Here is a 22,431-nt window from a genome sequence, read left to right as displayed (position 1 = left end):
ATGAGATACCTGTGCATCTCTAATGGCCCTAGGGCACTACCCTAAGCTTAGGCTACTTATGTACCCCCCAAGCCACGTGTCTGCCAGAAAGAAAGCAGGACTCCTGTGGCCGGAGGGGTGTCAGTTATCTCTTTCCATGTTCTCAGAATAAAGGGCTCTTTTGTTTTATACTTCACATCTTTTGGAAATAATCCGATCATTTGGTTCCATGACTCGGTTGGCAGGTGATTGACTCCTGGGACACACCCATTTCGAGTCCTAGTGGAGTCTGCAGCCAATTGGAGAACTGGATTACATCCTGCCACTTTCCTCTCCTGGGATCGCTTAACCTGTTGCCATCCATCCACTCCAATTAATTTCAGGGGAGCACTCTTGGAGAATTCTTGGTGCTTGGCTCTGCCCCAGGCAAGTTTTCTCCCTATTTGCGTGGGTCTGTGATGCTCTCACATCCTTAAGACAGCCCAGGGCAGGGTCTTTCTGGGCAAGCCTGCATCTACAAATCCCTCATCCTTTGGGTTCAGATAGCCCAAGGCAGAGCTTTTTGGACTGCCCACACTGGGAGGCCCTCGCTTCCCTTAGAACCTCAAGTTGTCATGGGCAGAGCTGTTACTGACACTCTCCTCATAAATATCTCAGTGGTGACTGAAATATATGAGTTTTTGGAATCTTAGCTGCCGTGTGGTGCCGCAGAGCATGCGACAGCTTGTCCTTTGGTCCAAGGCACATTTCTTGCATGAATGAGTTATGGGAAACAAGTTCTCTAACTCCCAAAGGTTGACTCTACAATGCCTAATTTCCAATCTACGTACTCTTAAGATTAAAAGTACCATCAAAACTAAGCAATTAACTTTTTACTGCCAGGAGGTCTGGCTCACCTACCTGCTTAATGGCAATGGTTGGCCCAGAGAGGGGACATTTGACCCCTGTATTCTCCAAAATACCTATAATTTCTGTCAAGCCAGTGACAGGTTACTACAACTCTCATACATCAAAGCTCTCCTCATTCTGAGAATGCACCCGTCTCTCTTTAAGTCTTGTGCTCCCACCCAAATATTTTTAGCTAGCTCTACCATGATCCAAACTGTTTCCTTGTGCCCTCAGAATATGCTCGATGATGTTCCTCAGGTCTTTCCTCAGCCGCTGCCTGCCTACCCCCAAACTCGTTCCTTGCCCTTACCTCCTGCTGGACCACCCTCCCCTCCCACTATCCCTAATTCTCTTGGCAGTTCTGATTAGTTACCTCCCATTGTGTGATCCTTTCCCTCTCCGCCTCCAGGGACCCATAGCTCTCCCAGCAGCTATACCCTGCCCTCTACAGCATTTTCGCCGCCCACCCACCATACTCAATCTCGTTCTTTGTGCCCTTCTGGCAAGCCACGTGATTGTTCCAGCTTGCCTTGGAACAGTCTCTATGCTGCAACCCTCCATCACGTGACAGGGCGCCGCCATCTTGGGATGGATCTCACGGTCAATGGGCGCCCCTTGTGGCTCCTCTTGTGAACAGCAACAGCCGCCCTGTTGCAGTCCACAGGGCACTTCATTGTGCTGCCAGCAATAGTTTTCTCACTGCAAGGCACACAGTGAGACACCATCTGCCTGTGTTTCCTCATCCCAGGGTAACCGGCAGCCGCTAAGTAGCTGCTCTACAGATAAATTGCTCACATGCTTCTACTGGACAGATGGCTGCACAATGGCCCTCTACTCCACAATCTTCTCCTCAAGCTCTGCTACCTCTTCATGGGCAAGCTGGCCCTGAGGGACTGGATAATATACATGTGAATTTCTCCCTTTATAATCCATCCCAGATTACCCCTAAATTAGGTAGCTTTTCTGTTGACCCACATAATTATATCAGGCAATTTAAATTTATTACTAATTGTTATGATTTACATTTTAAGGATGTTTATATGATTTTAAATACCACTCTCAGCTCACAAGAGCGAAATCAGCTGTGGCAAGCAGCTCAAGAAGAAGCTGACCGCAGACATAAGGCAAACACCGCTGATAACAACCCTAGGCCTAGACAAAGGGGCCTTTGGCATCCTTTAGCTGTGACAAAACAAAATCCTAACTGGAACTGTCAAAATGGGCAAGGTTCAACAAAATTACATAAGATGATTGAGTGTCTGATTAGGGGCCTTAATAAGATTGCTCACAAACATACTAACTATACCAAACTTTTAGAACAGGTCCGGGAGGCTAATGAAAACCCAGCTATGTTCCTAATTCAGCTTTCTAGTCCTCATGCCCTGCTAGCAGTCCCAGCTTTGCGCACTACATTGGATCGTGTCCAGCCCCTCCCCCATGTGCTGTCCCAGTCCCTCCCTCACCTGTGCACACTCATCGCTGCAACCTTATGCATTTCCTGGGTCAGTCCCAGCCTGCCCCTGCGTGCTATGTCCCAATGCTCGCCCCACCCCCATGCTGGGCGTGCCCTGCTGGTGTGCTGCAAAACAGCAGCTCAGTGGCTCCACTCAGACATGCTTTTTTACAATTCGGCTCTGCTCAAGAGAGGCTATTTCTTTATTACAATTCTCAAACCATTTAATCAAGGTTACTGGCTACCTGATAATTTTACCAGCCTTGTTTATCAATCAAAGCCTTCACCAATATCCTGTTCAACAACTAAGTTTATAAATTCCTTTTGCTGGAAAACACTAGCTCTGTTCCAAGACAAGGGTTTTATTAAAAATTTTAATGTAGTCTGAGAAACAAAATTTTATTCATCTTGGTTCATAGTACTGCAAATAACAGGTTTCAAAATAATTAAACATGTTCAGAATTTGACAGTATTGGATCAGTTTTGATAGATTTATTCATAAGATTGGTTTGCTGCAAACATTTGCTGCAAAATGTTTCCATTAAAAAGAAATTATACCCCAAAAGGGGAGGGCAGACCAAAGCCTTTTTTTGTTAACTATGTAATTCCACATGACACCCTAAAAAAGCAATGTGCCATCCACATAAAGCCTACTCTCTGATCTAAAATGCCAATATTAAATTCCTGCACACTTACTTAATTCTACTGTACTCCAAATCCCAAACAAAAAGGCAAAACCTGACCTTCAAACTCCACAGAAATCTTAATATGGCTTTTTCATATTTTTACTTATGACACTGGAAGTTCTGAGACAGGTAAACCTACACAAGGTGGAGCTACCTCCCCCCCCCCCGCCATGGACCATACTCAAATGTAGCAGAAGACATTGGGCAAGAGAGTGCCCCATCCTGGCATTCTTTGAGACCTTACTTCAGTGCTGCTGAGCTGTCCTGGCCACCAGAGAGTGGGTGGGCCATCCTAACTTCTAGCCCTCACAGGAAATGTTGACACTGCCAGATTCTTTGCCTACAGATAAAATTGATGCTGAAGACTGAGGGGCTCAGGGCCACCAGCCCCCTTCATGGGTGTCCGTCTCAGAGTACAAGTCACACTAAAACTCTCAGGTAAGACATTCTCTATATTTGTGGACATACAGGCCATATATACAGAGTTCTTCCTGAGTTTTCAGGCTTCTATAATAAGTCCTCAATCTCTATGACAGGGTATTCATGGTCAACCTATGACATTTATAAACAGGGTCTACTTCATGCAGGTCCCAGTCCTAAATCTTAAAAAAGCTTTTATTATACAGGCTAACTTAGACACACTGAGGCCTCAACAGCTTCCACCTGATATCACTAGTAAACCTCTCCTCAGTGATATAAGACTGTCCCCCACACTGAGGCCTCAACAGCTTCCACCTGATATCACTAGTAAACCTCTACTCAGTGATATAAGACTGCCCCCTTCCTTTCTTATTCACCAATTTCTCAGGCAACCCCAGTCAAGACTGACAGATACATTTTGTAATCTCACTTTGTTTATACTTTTTCAGGATCCATAAAAGCCTTTCCCACAACCAGGCAAACTGCTGATATACTTGCTAAAGATGTGTTACAGCAAATCATTACAAGGACTACAACCAGACTACAGCAACAGCAATCAAACTTGCTAGACTGCCATTCTGGTTTCACATCACTCAAGCCCTATATCTAATCATCCTTTTCCTACTCATCTCTGTCTTACCAAGGCCTCATAGCCACAACTCTCAGGCTGTCATGTTTTGCTATTCAATTTGGTTTCTAATTTCTTATTCCTTTTTACAGCAGGACTCTTGACAGTCTTTCTTAAAGACTCCCACATCATGCATAAGATCATCTTCATAATGTTTTATGTGATGACTTTCATAGTTCTTTCTACCTTCAGCTGTCTGGTTAAACGTGATATCCCTGAAAGCCTAAGCCCTTACCTTCCCTATAATGGTACAGCCACCACCATCCCTACTCCCCCTATTTTTCCAGTTCAACTTCTGTACCATAGAAAAGTTTTACACACCTAGCCTCTTAAATTTTATGCTTTCCGATGGGGGAGTAATCACCTCTCATAACATCACTCCTCCTAACCTCACACTTAATTTTCAGAATTCTACCTCACCGTGACAATGATCCTACCTCAGCCTCATCCTGATATAATGACATGTCTAAATCAAAGGCACCTTTCCCTCTACCTCAGCTGGGTCCTTAAAAATGACAGTACCATGTCTCCTCATAACATCATGTCTCTTTGTTTTTCCAGTCTAACATACATGCATTCACCAGTAAGTTGTCCTGGCTAAAACATCTGGCACTAGCATCTACCTGGGCATCAATCATCATCCTGTCAACTCCTCTAGACTCCAGTACAGTGCCCCCTGCCAGCAGGAAGTAGTTAAAGAGAGAAATCTTCACCCATTTTCATAATAATTATAAGATGGGATATGAAAGGGTTTTGGCCCAGATGGGACATTGTAGCCAGGAAAGCCTCAACCGGAACCTCCCCCACCCCTACAGATTTACCTGTGACTCTATATCCCCCCACCCTTAGGAATCTGCCCCTGGCACCAAACATGTGCCAATGAAATACCTGTGCATCTCTAATGGCCCTAGGTTAGGCTACTTATATACCCCCCATTCCACGTGTCTGCCAGAGAGAAAACTGGACTCCAGCAGTTTGGGATGTTGGTTATCTCTCTCCGTGTTCTCAGAATAAAGGCCTCTTTTGTTTTATACTTCACATCTTTTGGAAATAATCCTATCAGTAATATTCTTTGCCAAAGAAAAATCCTAACATGAAATTTTTACAAAAACATGTTTCCCATGATTATTTACTAAATAATGACAAACCATTTATTTATCTAAGAATGTGAGGATCAGCTTGTAAGAAGTTAAAAAACAAAAGCATCATGAGTGGAGGGGTTGTAAAATAAGTTTAAGAGTCTTATCTCAAAATACTGCCTTTCAGTGTAACCAATTGTTCTTGATGTTCTACTATTTCAGAAAGAAGAGACAAAAGAGTGAGACAAAGATGGAGACAGAAACACACACACACACACACGCTCACACAGTCACACACACACACACACACACACACACACACAGAGAGAGAGAGAAAGAGAGAGAGAGGGAGAGACATTGAGACAGATAGAGAGAGAGAGAAAGAGAAAGAAAAAGAAAAAGAGAAAGTGAGAGAAAGAGAAAGAGAAGGGAGGGAGAAAGAGAAAGAGAAGGAAAGAAAAAAGAAAAAAATATTGTGGTTTGAATCTCTAAACTTGCAACCAATTAAGGACAAAAAATCGCAGTAATAAGATCATCATGTTAGCACATTACTAATGGTAGCTAAAATTATAATTTATTGATATTGTTTATAAAATGAACCATAAAATTAGTTTGATAATAAGGCATACATTTTTCTATCACCTTTATTTCATATATAATAGTGATTTCTTCAATATTCTACAATTTTGACCTCTAGTTTTTAATACACATGTTTATATACATGTATATGATTTAAATTTTGCTTTTTCAACTCAAGTACAAATAGTTTTTTTTTATATTACAGACAAATACATAACTAAACAGATGTTATCTGATAACTTTCATAATGTTCATTTTAGGAAGCCACACAATAGCATTTTTTAAAGGAAATATATAAATAGAAATATGAAATGCTTAAGCAACCTGCATTTTGGTTTGTTCCTGTTTGTCTTAGACACTGGGGACTGAGTCTGTGACCTTCAGATAGCTACATCCCTAGTCCTTTATTTATACAGTGCTTTATTTTGTGACAAAGTCTCACTTAGTTGCCTGGGTTGATCTCCAACTTGCAATCTTTTTTCAATCAGCTTCCCAGAGTTGTAGGTTACTGATGTACCTCAGCATGCCCAGTTGTCCACACTCCAAATAATTTCTATAATGTCACTAAATATTGGAACATAACACACTATAGCATTTCTGATATTTCCCAAGTTTTCAGTGGAAACACACACTTCATGAACAGGACTCAAACTGCACAGGAAATACTTCCCAGAATAAGTAACTGGGACTACCTCTTATTAAAAAGTTTCTGTAAGTCAAAAAAAATTTCCAGCATAGTGAAAAGAAAACCCACAAATTGGGAAAAGATCTTAGTGAACCCCCCCTCAGACAAAGGACTTTTGTCTAAAATATATAAACAATTAAAAAAAAATCAGACCCCAAAATTCAAAGACCCAATCCAAAAATGGGCATCTGAGATGAATACACACTTCTCAGAGGAAGAAATACAAATGGCAAATAAATACATGAAAAAATGTTCATCATCTTTGGTTATTAGGGAAATGCAAATTAAAAACCACACTGAGATTCCATCTCACTCCTGAAAGGATGGCCAGGATCAAGAAAACCAACAACAACAAGTGCTGGAGAGGCTGTGGGGAGAAAGGAACTCTCCTACACTGTTGGTGGGAGTGTAGACTGGTAAAAACTTTGTGGAGGTCAGTCTGGAGATTTCTCAAAAAGCTGGGATTGGAAGTCCTATTTGTTCCAGCTATTCTACTTCTAGGCATCTTCCCAGAACAACTGAAAGCATCATACCACAGTGATATATGCACACCTATGTTTATAGCAGCACAATTTGTAATTGCTAGATCTTGGAAACAACCAAATGTCCATCAACTGAGTAATGGATAAAAAAGCTGTGGTATTTCTATACAATGGAGTACTACTCAGCTATAAAGAAGGATCACATTGAGATATTTTCAATAAATGGGCACAGCTTGAAACCATAATCATAAGTGAACTAAATCAAACTTTCATCTGTGAACACCGAATAGTTTCCCTAGTGTAGGAAATGATTCAAATATATAAAAGTACTTGATAACCATCATTCCCCATTATATGGCCTTGAAGCCTTATAAAATTTTCACTCATTAATTGGAATGCCTTTATTCTGGGCTGTTTGATATTATGGCCTGTGATGCAATGAACAGCTACTTAGAAGAAAATAAGACATAATAATAGCTAGTGCAGATTTAATATCATCTTTTCTTAAAGCCACACCAAACTATGGCTCTTCTGTCTCCATTGATTTTATCATGTTGTAACTTGCTGGATTTTATTGTATGTGGTAGTATAAACAAAAATTGTTATAGGCAAAGAGATAATATTGAAACCATTGATCATTTTTTCTGTTAGCATATTCTAAATACTCTACAATGCTTTCATCCACTTGAATGATGTTACACAGTCTTGATATGTTTGATGCTATAACATGTGAAGTTATATTCAAATATTTCAAAGAAAAAGACACTATGGTAACTACTATTAAGTTGGGTTATTTGGTGGTGAAGCACTAGGTTGTTGAAAATGTTATGCTTTAACCCGTATTGCTATGTTGTTATGCCCTCTTTTATCTCATCCTCTCCCTTATTCATTAAAAAAATATTTAATTTTTAAAAAATATATCGACCAATAAAAAATGCTCCTGGATCTGTAGGGAAAAAGAAACCCTTTACAACTGTTGGTTAGAGAGTAGACTAGTACAAACACTGTGGAAATCAGTGTGGAGATTCCTCAAAAAATTAGGATTAGAGATCCCATTCAACCCAGGTATTCCCCTTTGTGTATCTTCCCAGTTGGATTGAAAAACATCACACCACAGTGACATATGTGAAACCATAAGGTTCAAAATATACAATAGTCACTGTGAAATGGGATTACAAAGATTTAAAACTCATTTTATCCTCTTATTTATTATTTAATTCAATGTCTTTCTGATTCAATATATCAACATTTATTCTAATGCTACTTCACAAAGTGAAGCCAAACTTTCCTATTTATCCCAATTATGTATAATACTAAAATAGAGGACGTTAGGAGAGGCTATGTTCAAGCATACAAAATATGAACAAGAAATACTGACAGTGTACTTTGTTTCACAGAAATAGCCATCCAAATGACAAAGATCAAAATTATCTGTATATTATGTGGAATAACTTTAAGAGTACAAGATATATATTTTTTCAAAAAATATTTTATCCTATAAAATGTTAGTCACAGCGTGCATTTCCTAATGCATAGAATACTGATTACATTTCAACCTGTTTTCTTTTAGGACACTTGAGATTTTGCAGCTGTTGAGCAAGTGTTATTATGATGTCATATAACCTAATGAAGACTGCATCTCACTTCTCTAAGTCAGAGACACATATGAGGCTAGTTACTGTACTTTCACAATGAAACGATACTAAGACAGTGAAAAACTAATTTGTTTAAGTTACCCTTGTTTTTTCCTTTTTTATTCTTCCTACACATACATTCATACATGATCCCATCCCATTTTTATTTTTATGGCCCTAAGTAAATTGATTGTATTGTCATCTTGTTCACAGTCTTTCTACTGTCATACATTCTAATTAGCCATTTATTGGATAGTGGAGCACTTCTCAACAATTTCCTGATCAAAATGTTACATTCAATCTATTACAGGAATTTTTCTGTTTATTCCTTGTGTTTTCATTATTTAGGGCACCACTAATAAATTTTCTTCCACTATAACACAACTTTCTGCTATGTCATTTAACACAGTTATGAAAAGAAAGATATTTAGACTTTTGTCAAGAATATTTTCCTATTTAAACAATATCACTGTAATATCATTACCAACATCATCAGTATTTTATCTATCATTAAACATAAACCTTGCAATTACTAGAATCTCCAATATTGTAGCATCCCTTGTTATGTTTTTTTTGTTACTACAATCACACGAATAATACTGAAAACAAGTGAAGTCAACATTAATAATATTGAGATTGAAAAATTAGACCTCAACTGTTCATTATGACTGAAGTTTTTGTTCTTTTTGAACATAGAGTCTATGTTGCCCAGAATTAATTCTCTTACCTACCTAGTAGATGAGACTATAGATGTGCACCGCCATGGCTGTGTTTCATTTTTAAAGAGATCAGTCTTAAAATGGTGATTCTTCAAAGTAGGAGGTATGTCTTATGCCAACAGCAAACTTTCATGGCTTAAGACATGCCCATTGGACTTTGGAGACTAATCTTCAGATGCTGAGAAAATGATTTTACTTTCATTTTAAGTAAACTTTTTTGTTTGAATGAAAATAAGCTGTGTAAGAAATTCAGAAGTTCAAAACAAAGGAAACTAAAAGTATGTGCTTTTTCTCATCTAGTGGTTTATGAAATCTGTGATTGAATGAATACATCTCTAAAATTTACAAAACTACTTTTTATGAGGGACTCACTCTATGTTTTTAGTAGGGAAAGTAATATATTGAGTAAATTACAATTCAAAGTTCTGATTTAAATGCAGAAAAATAGGAACTAAATGTGCAAGAATGAGCAAATTAGAGGATTAGTAGGTTAGTGAATTCATCCTTTATCTGAAGATATATTGGTTTTTTCCATAAAAGCAAAACAAACTTGCTTTAATTTTCCATGTGATGTGCTCCACCATTTTATAAGGTAAAAAGGAAGTTGACAAAAGATGGCAAGCAGAGGCTGGTGTCACTCTTGACCTTTCTTGTTTCCAAAAAGGTGAGCTAAAGAAAGTTCTGTGTAAACAACCTAGACTCTGTTATGCAGTTGTACCAACAAGACGTGAATTATAACAAAGGGTAAGATATTGGAAATATGCAAAAAATGTACATCTCCTACTGCTATGATTTGTATCAAGCAGTAATTGTGACTCTTCCATTGGTCCAGCTCTCCATGGGCAAGTTTTCCCTTTGTGACTACAATTTTCATTTTGTGATTTGTCTTTTGGCCTTTGAGACCACATTTCCTTCTTTGTTTCACCACATTCAGGTCTTTTCTTGCCATTATTCATTTCCAGGCTGTCACATTCTTATTTGTAGTTCACTATACCTAAGCTTCTCAAAGATACTTAAATGATATCATTATGAGTTGTAGAAATCATTGTAAAACCAAAGTTTCACAATGAGTATTTAGACTGTTGAATAGGGGAAAGAGATCTGGGGCTGTGACAAATGGTAGAGAAAGGAGAAGAAAAGGTAAATAGGATTTAGATGCCATGTGTGTATGTCCCAGTTAAAACAATGAATGTATTTACTTTGTTCACATACATCCACTAATTAAGTAGGGGAATAAAATATTTTTTTTATTTAAGAGGAAAAAGAGAAAAACACAAAACAAAACAAAGCAGTGTAAGGTTACATATAATACAGAACACACACACACAAAAAAAAAACCATAACAGTAAGAAATCACCTGTTAATAGATTACATATTATCATTTTGGAAATAGTTGCTCAAATCACAGTATCAAAGAATACAAAGTAGACATTCAAACAGAGAGACTGAAAACAGCTGTGTTCAATGATCCAAAAACATTAATATAGTCAGCTATTCAACACCCCTATACACACTTGCTGTTATATCCGTTAGAGCTCTTTTTTTTTTTCCCTTCCTCTCTTTTTACAACAAAATTTACACATTTTGGATTTTATTACTCCTTAGTTCTTATTACTTTTTGGGGGGGGGAATAAAGTCAAATATGGCAGAACAAAGCTGTCAGTCAAAACCAAGGATAGACATAGCACATGATGTAGAACAGAGTACACGGTTATTAACAATTGTTATCAACGTTGCCTCTTGTTTCCTTAAAAAGATTTGTCTATCTCATTAGATATTATAAAGTTGGACAAAACAGTAGAGAACAAGACCAATAAAACTTAGACATTGTAAACATTACAGGACTTCCAAAGGAGACAATAGTCAAACCAGAATGGGCATCTTAGTGAATCTTATTGCCTTCAAAGTAGTTGCCTATACCCTCAGACTTGATACTATCCCACAGAATGGAACAGAGTCTAATCAGTCAAAACAAGATCGTGGGAGTATTACAGGACTTCAAAACAAGTTAATAGGAAATCGAAAAGAGTTACTATTATATATCCTAATTTTTTAAAATTTTTCCCTTAATTAAAATAAACATAAGAAATAACTAAATAATTTTTAAAGAATAATAGTTACCATAGTGTCTGTCTTTTTCCTTGAAATATTTGGATAAAACTTCATATACTATAGCTTCAAATATTTCCATATCAAGAAGCCCAGAATAAAGCCTTTCTAATTAATAAGTGAAAATTTTATAAGGCTTCCAGGCCACATAATGGGGAATCATGATTGCCACATATTTTCATATATTTGAATCATTACTTACATTAGGGAAACTATTCGGTATTCATACATGCCAGATTGATTTATTTCACTTATGAGTATGGTCTCAAGCTGTGCCCATTTATTGATAAATATCTCAATGTGATCCTTCTTTATAGCTGAATAATACTCCATTGTATAGAAATACCACAACTTTTTAAACCATTCCTCAGTTGATGGACACTTGGGTTGTTTCCAAGATCTGGCGATTACAAATTGTGCTGCTATAAACATAGGTGCACATAAATCACTGTGGTATGATGCTTTCAGTTCTTCTAGGAATATGCCTAGAAGTGGAATAGCTGGAATAAATGGGATTTCCAATCCCAACTTTTTGAGAAACCTCCAGACAGACCTCCACAAAGGCTGTACCAGTCTACACTCCCACCAACAGTGCAGGAGAGTTCCTTTTCCCCACAGCCTCTCCAGCATTTGTTGTTGGTTTTCTTGATCCTGGCCATTCTTTCAGGAGTGAGATGGTATCTCAGTGTGGTTTTAATTTGCATTTTTCTAATGACCAATGATGATGAGCATTTTTTCATGTATTTATTTGCCATTTGCATTTCTTCATCTGAGAATTGCGTATTCATCTCAGATGCCCATTTTTGGATTGGATCTTTGAATTTTGGAGGTCTGAGTTTTTTTAATTCTTTATATGTTTTAGACAAGAGTCCCTTGTCTGAGAGAGAGTTCACTAAAATCTTTTCCCAGTTTTTGTGTTTTCTTTTCACTATGCTGGAGATTTCTTTTGACATGCAGAAACTTTTTAATAAGAAGTGGTCCCAGTTATTGATTCTGGGAAGTATTTCCCGTGCGGTTTGAGTCCTGATCATGAATTCTCTACCTACTCCTATGTCTCCAAGGTTTCTACCCAGTTTGTCTTCCAATAGATTTAGTGTTTCTGTTTTAATATTCAGATCTTTGACCCATTTAGATTTTAATTTAGTACATGGTGATAGACATGGGTCTAGCTTTAGTTTCGGCAAATGGAGAGCCAGTTTTTCCAGCACCATTTATTAAAGAGACTGTCATTCTTCCAGTGAACCTGCTTGGCTCCTTTATCAAAGATAAGGTGGTTGACTGTGTTTGTAGTTGTGGTTGTATCTTCTAATGTATTCCATTGATCTTTGCCTCTGTTTTGATTCCAATTCCATGTTGATTTTACTACTGTTGCTTTGTAGTATAATTTCAAGTCAGGGATTGTGATGCCTCCTACTTTGCCTTTGCTGCTTAGAATTGCCTTTGCGATTCTAGGTCTCTTCTGGTTCCAGATGAAATTTAGGAGTGATTTCTCTAGATCTATAAGGTATGTTGATGGTATTTCTATTGGGATTGCATTGAATCTGTATAAGAGTTTTGGGAGAATGGCCATCTTCACAATGTTTTTTCTTCCTATTCATGAGCAAGGGATGTCTTTCCATTTTCTGAGATCATCTTCAATTTCCTTTTTCAGTGTATTATAGTTTTCACTGTATAAGTCTTTCACTTCTTTCGTAAGAGTAATTCCTAAATATTTCATTTTTTTGCTTGCTAATGTGAAGAGTGTAGTTTCTCTTATTTCCCTCTCTGTGATTTTGTTGTTTGAGTATAGGAATGCTATTGATTTCTGAGTATTGATTTTGTATCCAGCCACATTACTGAATTTATTTATTGTATCTAAGAGTCTTCCAATGGAGCTTAGGGAGTCTTCTATGTAGAGTATCATGTCGTCTGCAAACAATGACAACTTAACTTCGTCTTTTCCTATCTTTACCCCTTTTATTTCTCTTTCTTGCCTAATTGCTCTGGCTAGTACTTCCAGTACTATATTAAATAGGAGTGGTGATAAAGGACATCCTTGTCTTGTGCCTGATTTTAAAGTAAAGGCTTTCAATTTTTGGCCATTTAGTATGATGCTGGCTGTTGGTTTGTCATAAATGGCCTTTATTATATTGAGGTAAAGACCATCTATTCCAATTTCCTGTAAAGTTCTTTTCATAAATGAATGTTGGACCTTATCAAAGGCTTTTTCTACATCTATAGAAATGATCATGTGATTCTTACTTTTGGCTTTATTGATATAATGCATTAAATTTATTGATTTACATATGTTGAGCCATACCTGCATTCCTGGGATGAATCCCACTTGGTCATGGTGTATAATCTTCTTGATGATTTTCTGGATCCTATTTGCCAATATTTTATTGAGGATTTTTGCATCTGTTTTCATTAGGGAGATCGGTCTATAGTTCTCTTTTTTAGTTGGGTCTTTCTCAGGTTTTGGTACTAGAGTAATATTTGCTTCCAGGAATGACTTAGGAAGGATTGCTTCCCTTTCAATTTCATTGAATAGTTTGAGGAGTGTCAGCATTAGGTCTTCTTTGTATTTCTTGTAGAATTCTGCAGTGAATCCATCTGGGCCTGGGCTCTTCTTGGTGGGTAAGGACTTAATTACATTTTCAATTTCAGTAACAGAGATTGGGTTATTCAACAGTTTTACATCCTCTTGATCTAGCTTTGGCACTTCATATGCTTCTAAGAATCTGTCTATTTCTTCTGTGTTATCAAACTTTTGAGCGTAGAGATTTTCGAAATAGGTGTTGATGATCTTCTGTATTTCTATTGGGTCTGTAGTGATTTCTCCTTTTTCATTTCTTATTGCATGAATTTGAGCTTTTTCTTCCCTTTTTTAAATAAGGTTGGCTAGGGGCTTATCAATTTTATTTATTCTTTCAAAGAACCAACTCTTTGATTTGTTGATTCTTTGGATTGTTTTCTTAGTCTCTATTGCATTGATTTCTGCTCTGATTTTTATAATTTCCTCTCTTCTTTTGGCTTTGGGCTTGAGTTGCTCTTCTTTTTCTAGCTGTTTGAGGTGTAGCATCAAGTTATTTATTTGTATTCGTTCTGTTTTCCTGATGTGGGAACTCAGTGCAATAAATTTTCCTCTCAGGACGGCTTTCATTGCATCCCACAGGTTCCGGTAAGTTGTATCTGTATTTTCATTTTCTTTTAGGTATTGTTTGATTTCTTCTTTAATTTCTTCTGTGACCCACTGATTACTCAAGAGTGTGTTATTCAGTTTCCATGTGTTTGTGGGATTTTTGCAGTATCTTTTATCATTAATTTCTAATTTCAGAGCGCTATGATCCGATAACATGCAAGGGATGATTTCAGCTCTTTTGCACTTGTTTAAATATGTTCTGTGAGCTAATATATGGTCTATTTTAGAAAATGATCCATGTACTGCTGAGAAGAATGTGTATTCTTATGTTGTTGGGTGGAACGTTCTGTATATGTCTATCAAACCCATTTGTTCACAGGTGTGATTCAGTTCTGTTATTTCTTTGCTCATTTTCTGTTTGGTTGATCTGTCCCTTGGTGTCAGTGGCGTATTAAGGTCTCCTGTTACAATTGTGTTACTGATAATTTGAGTTTTCATTTCTGTTAATAAATGTTTTATATAACTGGGTGCTCTGGAGTTTGGTGCATATATATTTAAGATAGTTATGTCTTCCTCTTGGAGTTTTCCCCTTACGAGTATGTAGTGACCTTCTTTGTCCTTTATGGTCATTGTTGGTTTAAAGTTCATGTTGTCTGCAAACAGAATGGCTACTCCTGCCTTTTTTTTTGGATTCCTGCTGCATGAAGAATTGTTTTCCATCCTTTGACTTTCAGTCTGTGAGTATCCTTCTGGGTTAGATGGGTTTCCTGTAAACAGCATATGGTTGGATTTTGTTTCTTGATCCATTCTGCTAGTCTGTTTCTTTTGATTGGTGCATTGAGACCATTTACATTAATGGTTATTACTGTTAAATGCTGGTTAATTGTAGGAATGTTATCTCTCTGCTGTTGCATCTTTATCTTTCGGTTCTGTTTAATTATTTGCTTTGCTTAGTGGTTTTTTCCTTTGTGTATCTAAACTGTCTTTCAATATTTTTTTGCAGGGTCGGTTTGGTGTTCATGAAGTTCTTCAGCTGTTCTTTGTCATGGAAGTATCGTATTGCACCATCTATTTTGAATGATAGTTTTGCAGGATATATCAGTCTTGGTTGGAAATCATTTTGCTTTAGGATCTGGAATATTTCACTCCATGCTCTTCTTGACTTTATCATTTGTGCTGAGAAGTCTGCTTGATTCTGATAGGTTTTCCTTTATAAGTGATCTGTCTTTTCTCTCTGACAGCTTTTAATAATCTATTCTTAATTTGGATTTCTGGGATGGTGATTATTATATGTCTGGGTGTGGTTTTATTTTGCTTATGAGTGTTTGGAGTTCTATATGCTTCACTGATCCTGATGTCAGTTTCTGATCTCATGCTTGGGAAATTTTCAGCTATTACTTCTCTAAATATCCTCTTGACATCCTTTATGTTGTCTCCCTCTCTTTCATTAATCCCTATCATTCTTATGTTATTCTTCTTTGCATCGTCTTGCAGTTGTTGAATTGTTGTTTCCTGATTCCTTGTTATTTTCAAAAGATCTTTCCTTTCCTGTTCACTAGCTGCAATCATGTCTTCAAGGTCTGAAATTCTATCTTCACTTTCATTAAGGCGGTTTTTACAACTTTCAGTGGAGTTTTTTATTTCCTGTATATCTCTGTGCATCTGCATTATGTATTCTGTTTGTTTCTTATATTGCTCGTCTAGGGATTCTATCTTTTTGTTTAGTTCTTCCAATTTTTTATCTGCTTTCTTTAGATATATTTAGAATCTCTTTCATTTCTTTTAACATTTCTTCTTTTATCTGGGAGATTATTTCAAGTTTGAATTTCTTTAAAGCTTCCTGGAGTTGCTTGTCAACTTCAGTATCTATTATATCCGATATATGAGGTGGATGGGATATATTTTCTTCTATACACATCACTCCTAGGGTTTCCTGAGATGGGCTGGAGGTTTGAGGTTGTAATTCGGTCTTTCGTTTTGTCATTTTCTATATTTCTGTGTTTCAAGTGTTATTTGAAAGCTTCCTCCGGATCTGTTGAAAATCCCCTTCTGTGTTTGGAGCTACTGAGACTCTGACACCGCACTACCCCAAGCCATTGGGCCTGCAGAACCAGTGGCCCTCCTCTGCCTGCTCAGAACTCCGCAGTTCCAGACAAGCTGGGCCTCAGGGACACTGTGCGCCCACCTGCCCCTTCGAAGATCCACAGCTTTTCAATTGCAGCCGGGTTAGGGTGCCCACCACAGGCTGCAGTGCCTCAGGAGCCTGTGATCCCTCCCTGCTTGCAGAGATATCCACAGTCCTCCAGACAATGGAAGGGACTTCTGCTGGCACTCCAGATCCGCCCAGCTCCTCCTCTGCAGGCAGATGGCTAGGCGCGGCTGGGCTCGGGGATTTTGTAGGCCTGCCCATCCGTCAGGAGCTCAGCAGACTTCCAAGTGTAGCCGGGAGGGATGGGGAGGCTGCTGTAGTGGCCTCTAACCCACTGCTCCACTTCACTGCACCCAGAAGCCGGGGGGTCCGGAATAGTCTGAGATTTGGGCAGACTGTGCTGGGCACTCACCACAGGCTAAGGTGCTTCAGGAACCTGATATCTCTCCCTGCTTGCAGAAATATTCAGTCTTTCAGACAAAGGAAGGGGCTTCTGCAGGCACTCCGGATCCACCCAGCTCCTCCTCTGCAGGCAGATGGCTAGGCGCGGCTGGGCTCGGGGGATAGTGTAGGCCCGCCCATCCGTCTGAGCTCAGCAGAGCTCCAAGTGTAGCAGGGAGGGATGGGGAGGCGGCTGTAGTGGCCTCTAACCCACTGCTCCACTTCACTGCACCCAGAAGCCTGAGGGGTCCGGAACAGTCTGAGATTTGGGCAGACTGTGCTGGGCACTCACCACAGGCTGAGGTGCCTCAGGAACCTGTGATCCCTCCCTGCTTGCAGAAATATTCAGTCTTTCAGACAAAGGAAGGGGCTTCTGCAGGCACTCTGGATCCGCCCAGCCCCTCCTCTGCACGCAGATGGCTAGGAGCGGCAGGGCTCGGGGGATAGTGTAGGCCCGCCCATCCGTCTGAGCTCAGCAGAGCTCCAAGTGTATCAGGGAGGGATGGGGAGGCGGCTGTAGTGGCCTCTAACCCACTGCTCCACTTCACTGCACCCAGAAGCCTGGGGGATCCGGAACAGTCTGAGATTTGGGCAGACTGTGCTGGGCACTCACCACAGGCTGAGGTGCCTCAGGAACCTGTGATCCCTCCCTGCTTGCAGAAATATTCAGTCCTTCAGACAAAGGAAGGGGCTTCTGCAGGCACTCCGGATCCGCCCAGCTCCTCCTCTCAGAATAAAATATTTTATAAGTTTATATAATGGGACTCTGAGTTGTTAATTGCTCTATAGTATATTCCCTATAAAAATACCCTCTGCTGAACAATAGGGATGGATTCTGGTTCCCTCTTTTTATTTTATTTGTTTATGGTACATGTTTATATTCCACATATGGAGTTGGTACAGGTTATCATGTATCTTGGTTCCTTTATTCAGCTCCTCTTCCTCCCCTCCTTCTTTCTCCACAGCGTATCTTGATCTCCTCATTTCATAAAGCTCTATCGCCCTACTTTCTATTACCTATCTTTCACTTTGCTCTTTGATTATGGTTTGGTTTTCTTACATAAAAGAAACCATGTAATGTTTAAATTTGTGCATCTGATTTATTTCATTTGACAATATTGTCTTAAGATGCATCTGTTTTCTTGCAAATGATTCAAGCTTCTGGACATCAACTAATGTAGTTTATATAGGTGAATACCTGAATTTTATTTCCAAACTTCATTAATTCTTTTTTTTTTTTTTTTTTTTTTTTGGTACCAGGAAGTGAACTCAGCAACAAGTGCCAGACAGGCACTTGTGCCACTGTTACATCCCAGCTGAGTCATTTATTTAGCAAAAAAAAAAAAAAAAATGTTTTCATTGTTTTATCTGTGTCAAATAACATAACAACTGATATGAAAAGGTAGACAATGCATGATAGACCATACAATAAGTAAGACAGAAAAAACATGTGTGTGTGTGTGTGTGTGTGTGTGTGTGTGTGTGTGTGTATATATATATATATATATATCCATCAAAACACAAAGAAATGCAAACATCAAACCTTATGCAAGTACAATATTAAAATACAAACTGTCTAGGCAAGAAGTTTATTAAAATCTTTAAGAAATTGGATCCACTGCTCATGTAGGTCAGTGATTGGTCTGTCACTTCTTTCTATAATGTGGATGATTTTGAAGTAGTAATGAACATCAGATTTTATACACATTTTAATCCTAATCTATGTTATATTTTAATAAGGCTTCTCTTCATTCAAACTTGAACTTTAGAAAAGGATGTTGTTAACCCATCTCAAGCTTTGATATTTTATTTTTCAAAATTATATTTCATCTTTTGAACTGTGATGTTTTCAAGATTCACATTAAGAATACTGCTACTGTTGCTGACCAAATTTACATTTAAAGTTTTCTATTAATCATATAATAATTAAATTATGAAGTTCACAGGGGTTATACTGCTTACAAACAGTGCCCACAGACATTCATCATGTTTTAAAATGTTTCTGGGTGCCTTTATTTCTTCTTTTACGAAGTGTTCACTAAAATCATTTGCCATTTTAAATGAATTATTTTATTAGTCTAATATTACTTTGAGTTTTTTAGATATTCTATATGTAATATTCTTCTGCGAATAAGTAGCAAAGATATTTTTTCTCACTTCATGGCTTGTCTTTTCAGCCTATTCATTATTTTCTTTGCTTTATAAGAACTTCTTAAAATTTGTTGTAATTGAGTTTGCCAAGTCTTGCTTCTGGCTTCAGAGCTTTTTGAGTTTTATTAGTAAGTCAGAATGGCCTCAGAGTTTCAGGATGCACAACAGCTTCTTTAATCCATTTTTATTTGATCAGATTTGCATAAGGTTAGAGATAGAAATTGATTTTCAAACATCTCTCTGTAGATATCCAGCTTTTCCACCAACATTTGTTGACATGGCTAACTTTTCTCCAGTGTTTTATTTTTGACATATTTGTGGCAAATTATTTGGCTGAAGATGCATGAATCTATTTGAGTTGTCCTGGTATACCATTTATGGGTTTATTTTCATAGTATTTATTTCCACACTAACAGAAAAAGGAGTGAGAGAAAAAAGAAAACAGAATAAAATACAAAAATATTTAAAAGGAAATAGACACAAAGGAAAAAAAAAGAAAAAAAATCCCTGATCCACAAAAATCCAGTGAATAAAGTATAGAAAGACAAAAGAAAGAAACAAAATACTAAGTTCACAAAAAAAAAATATTTCTGGTTTTCCATGACTCCTGCCTTGTCACCCAGGATTGATTTTGATATTCCAGGTCTCTTCTGATTTCATATGAACTTCACAATTGTGTTCTCTAAATGTGTACTATTGGTATTTTGATTGGGATTGTGATAAGTTTGTACAACAGTTTTGGAAGTGTAGCCATTTTGGCTATACTGGTTCTCCCTCTCTAGGAACAGGGGTCTCTTTTTATTTTCTCATCCCCTCTTCTATCTCCTTATTCAGAGTACAGTAGCTTTCATTGTAGAGCTCTTTCTCTTCCTTGATTAGATTGTTTCCCAGGTATTTCATCTTAGTTCATGATTTAGCAAAAGTATTGTGCCTCTAATTTCTTTCTGGTGAATGTTTTAGTTATGTTCTTGTTTTTAAGATAAAATACTCAATACCAACAAGTTAATGGAAGATATAGTTTGGCTTGTGGTTTGTAACAGTTTAAGACTGTAGTTGGCTGGCACCAAGGCTGGGTGGTATGGGAGAGACATAGCAGAGAACAAACTATCCATGGAATGGCAGGCAGGAAGCAGCGCAGATCAAGGTAGGATGGAATATACATCCTCTAAGCTATGCTCATATCTTTCCACTAGGCTTCACCTATCAATGTCACAACCAGCTGTAAACCCATCAGCTCATTAACCCAGTATCACACACACGGCATGATTTAGTCACCTCCAAAAAGCCCCACACGTGAGTACATGAGGCTTTGAGGGATTTCTGGATGCAAGCCATAGCAGTGAGTTTATTATTCTTAGACAAGAGTGATACTGATTTTTAAATGTTGACTTTGTATCTTGATATGCTACTCAATTTTACTTTTAATTCTGGGAGTATATTGGTGGAGTTTTTGGTTTTTTCTGTGTAGACTATTATGTTATCTGCAAGTAATTATAATTTCACTTCTTTCCTTAGCCTTATGTTTTAATTTATTTCTCATGTCAAGTTGCTCTGGCTAATATTTCAAGAACTGTGTTAAAAAGAATTTAATTAGCCACCAATTCCAAAGGGGTAGATTATTTAATATAGACCCTCAGAACCATTAAAAAATAACTTCACTTCACAATTCCAGTATCACCCCTCCCACTGAATGAAAGACAGCTGTGAGGAATGCTTGCCAAGAGGATGACAGCTATTCTAGATACCCTGAGAAATTTAAGATCAAGCTGGTAAAGACATGGGGACATTCTTTTGATGGGTAGAATCCAAGACTTGCATGTGTCTCTTAAGCCAAGCAGGTTGCTGGTATCTTTGCTCTGCATTCCGCAACCAGGTTAGATTTGGTATCTGATTATTTTCCTCACTTACAATGTGTTCAAGCACACATGCCTGCTTGGACAATTGCCATAACTTGTGGATAAAGGACAGAAGGGCATCCAGAGATGAAGGTGCATCACAGATCTAAGGATCATAAAGCTAGGCACTGGGTTCCAAAACTGCAGATCCTGGAAAGAAACTATTCATACAAAAATACAAAGAATTTTGTTTTCTTTTCCACGTCTCTGGTTATTAGAAATTACAAATTAAAACATTGTTTATTTAGCAACTTACTCAAAGAAAAATGGCTATCATCAAAAAATAAAATAATAACAAATGCTGGCAAAGCTTCAGAAAACAGAACCCTTCTACATATTCATGGGAATGTAAACTAGGACAACCATTATGGAAATCAGTATGAAAATTTCTTAGGAAACTGAACTACACATTCCAATTGACCTAACCATTTCCATTCTAGGTAACTTCCTAGATATTTAAAGGCATCATATAATTAAATACTAGATGCATACCTGTATATACAGCAGCACAATTTACTACATATAAATCTTGGAAGCAACTTGTATATCCATCTATAGATAAATGGATAAAATAGTGTGGCATTTGTACACCTTGCAGTGTTGCTCTATCATGAAGAAGTTACGGTAAACTTGAGTCATTGGTAGGGAGATGTATAGATCCCAAGTAAATAATATTAAATAAAATAAATCATATGCACATACTTGACTATCTCAGGGTTTCTTTTAAATGAGAAACTCAAAATATAAATAAGGAGAAAAATAAATAATAATCGGACACAGAAAGACAGTTTTTGTGAAATAAAAGTGAATAGAAATAGTTATCTTGTATATATACACACACATACAAATATGTATACTTATTTACTCAATCTTTTCCATATATATATATATATATATACACACACATACAGACATATATGTATTTATTTACTTAAAATCTTTTCCTTTCTTCCTTTTCTCCTTTCCCCTATCATTAGCATATAAACACACCGAAATTGTGAATAAACATTTCTATAAATTTTAATTTGAGTTGAGATGAAACCAATATTCACTGAGTATGTTCTGTATCGAACCCTAGATTAATCTGAACCATTGCTAAAGCATCCTATTAAGTAGCTCAAAAGTAATATACCAAAATTTCCGAACTCCAGAAGCTTTTTGCATTCAAACTGGGTCTCAACCATTTTAGTCTTTGTGTTGAAGTAAAAAGCTATTCCTCCAGATCTCTGGTAAACAAAGGCCTTCAGACATCAGGGGAGAAGATTATAAAATATAAATGAATTTTAGTGCAGAAATAAGATATGAAATCTTTAGGTCAGAAATCTCTTGTCAA

The sequence above is a fragment of the Cavia porcellus genome, unplaced genomic scaffold, assembly GCF_034190915.1.
Source record: "Cavia porcellus strain 051 isolate PalLab524CR breed Dunkin Hartley unplaced genomic scaffold, mCavPor4.1 scaffold_9, whole genome shotgun sequence".
NCBI lineage: Eukaryota > Metazoa > Chordata > Mammalia > Rodentia > Caviidae > Cavia > Cavia porcellus.
The sequence above is the reverse complement of the archived record's forward strand: the minus strand, read 5'-3'. Positions refer to the sequence as shown.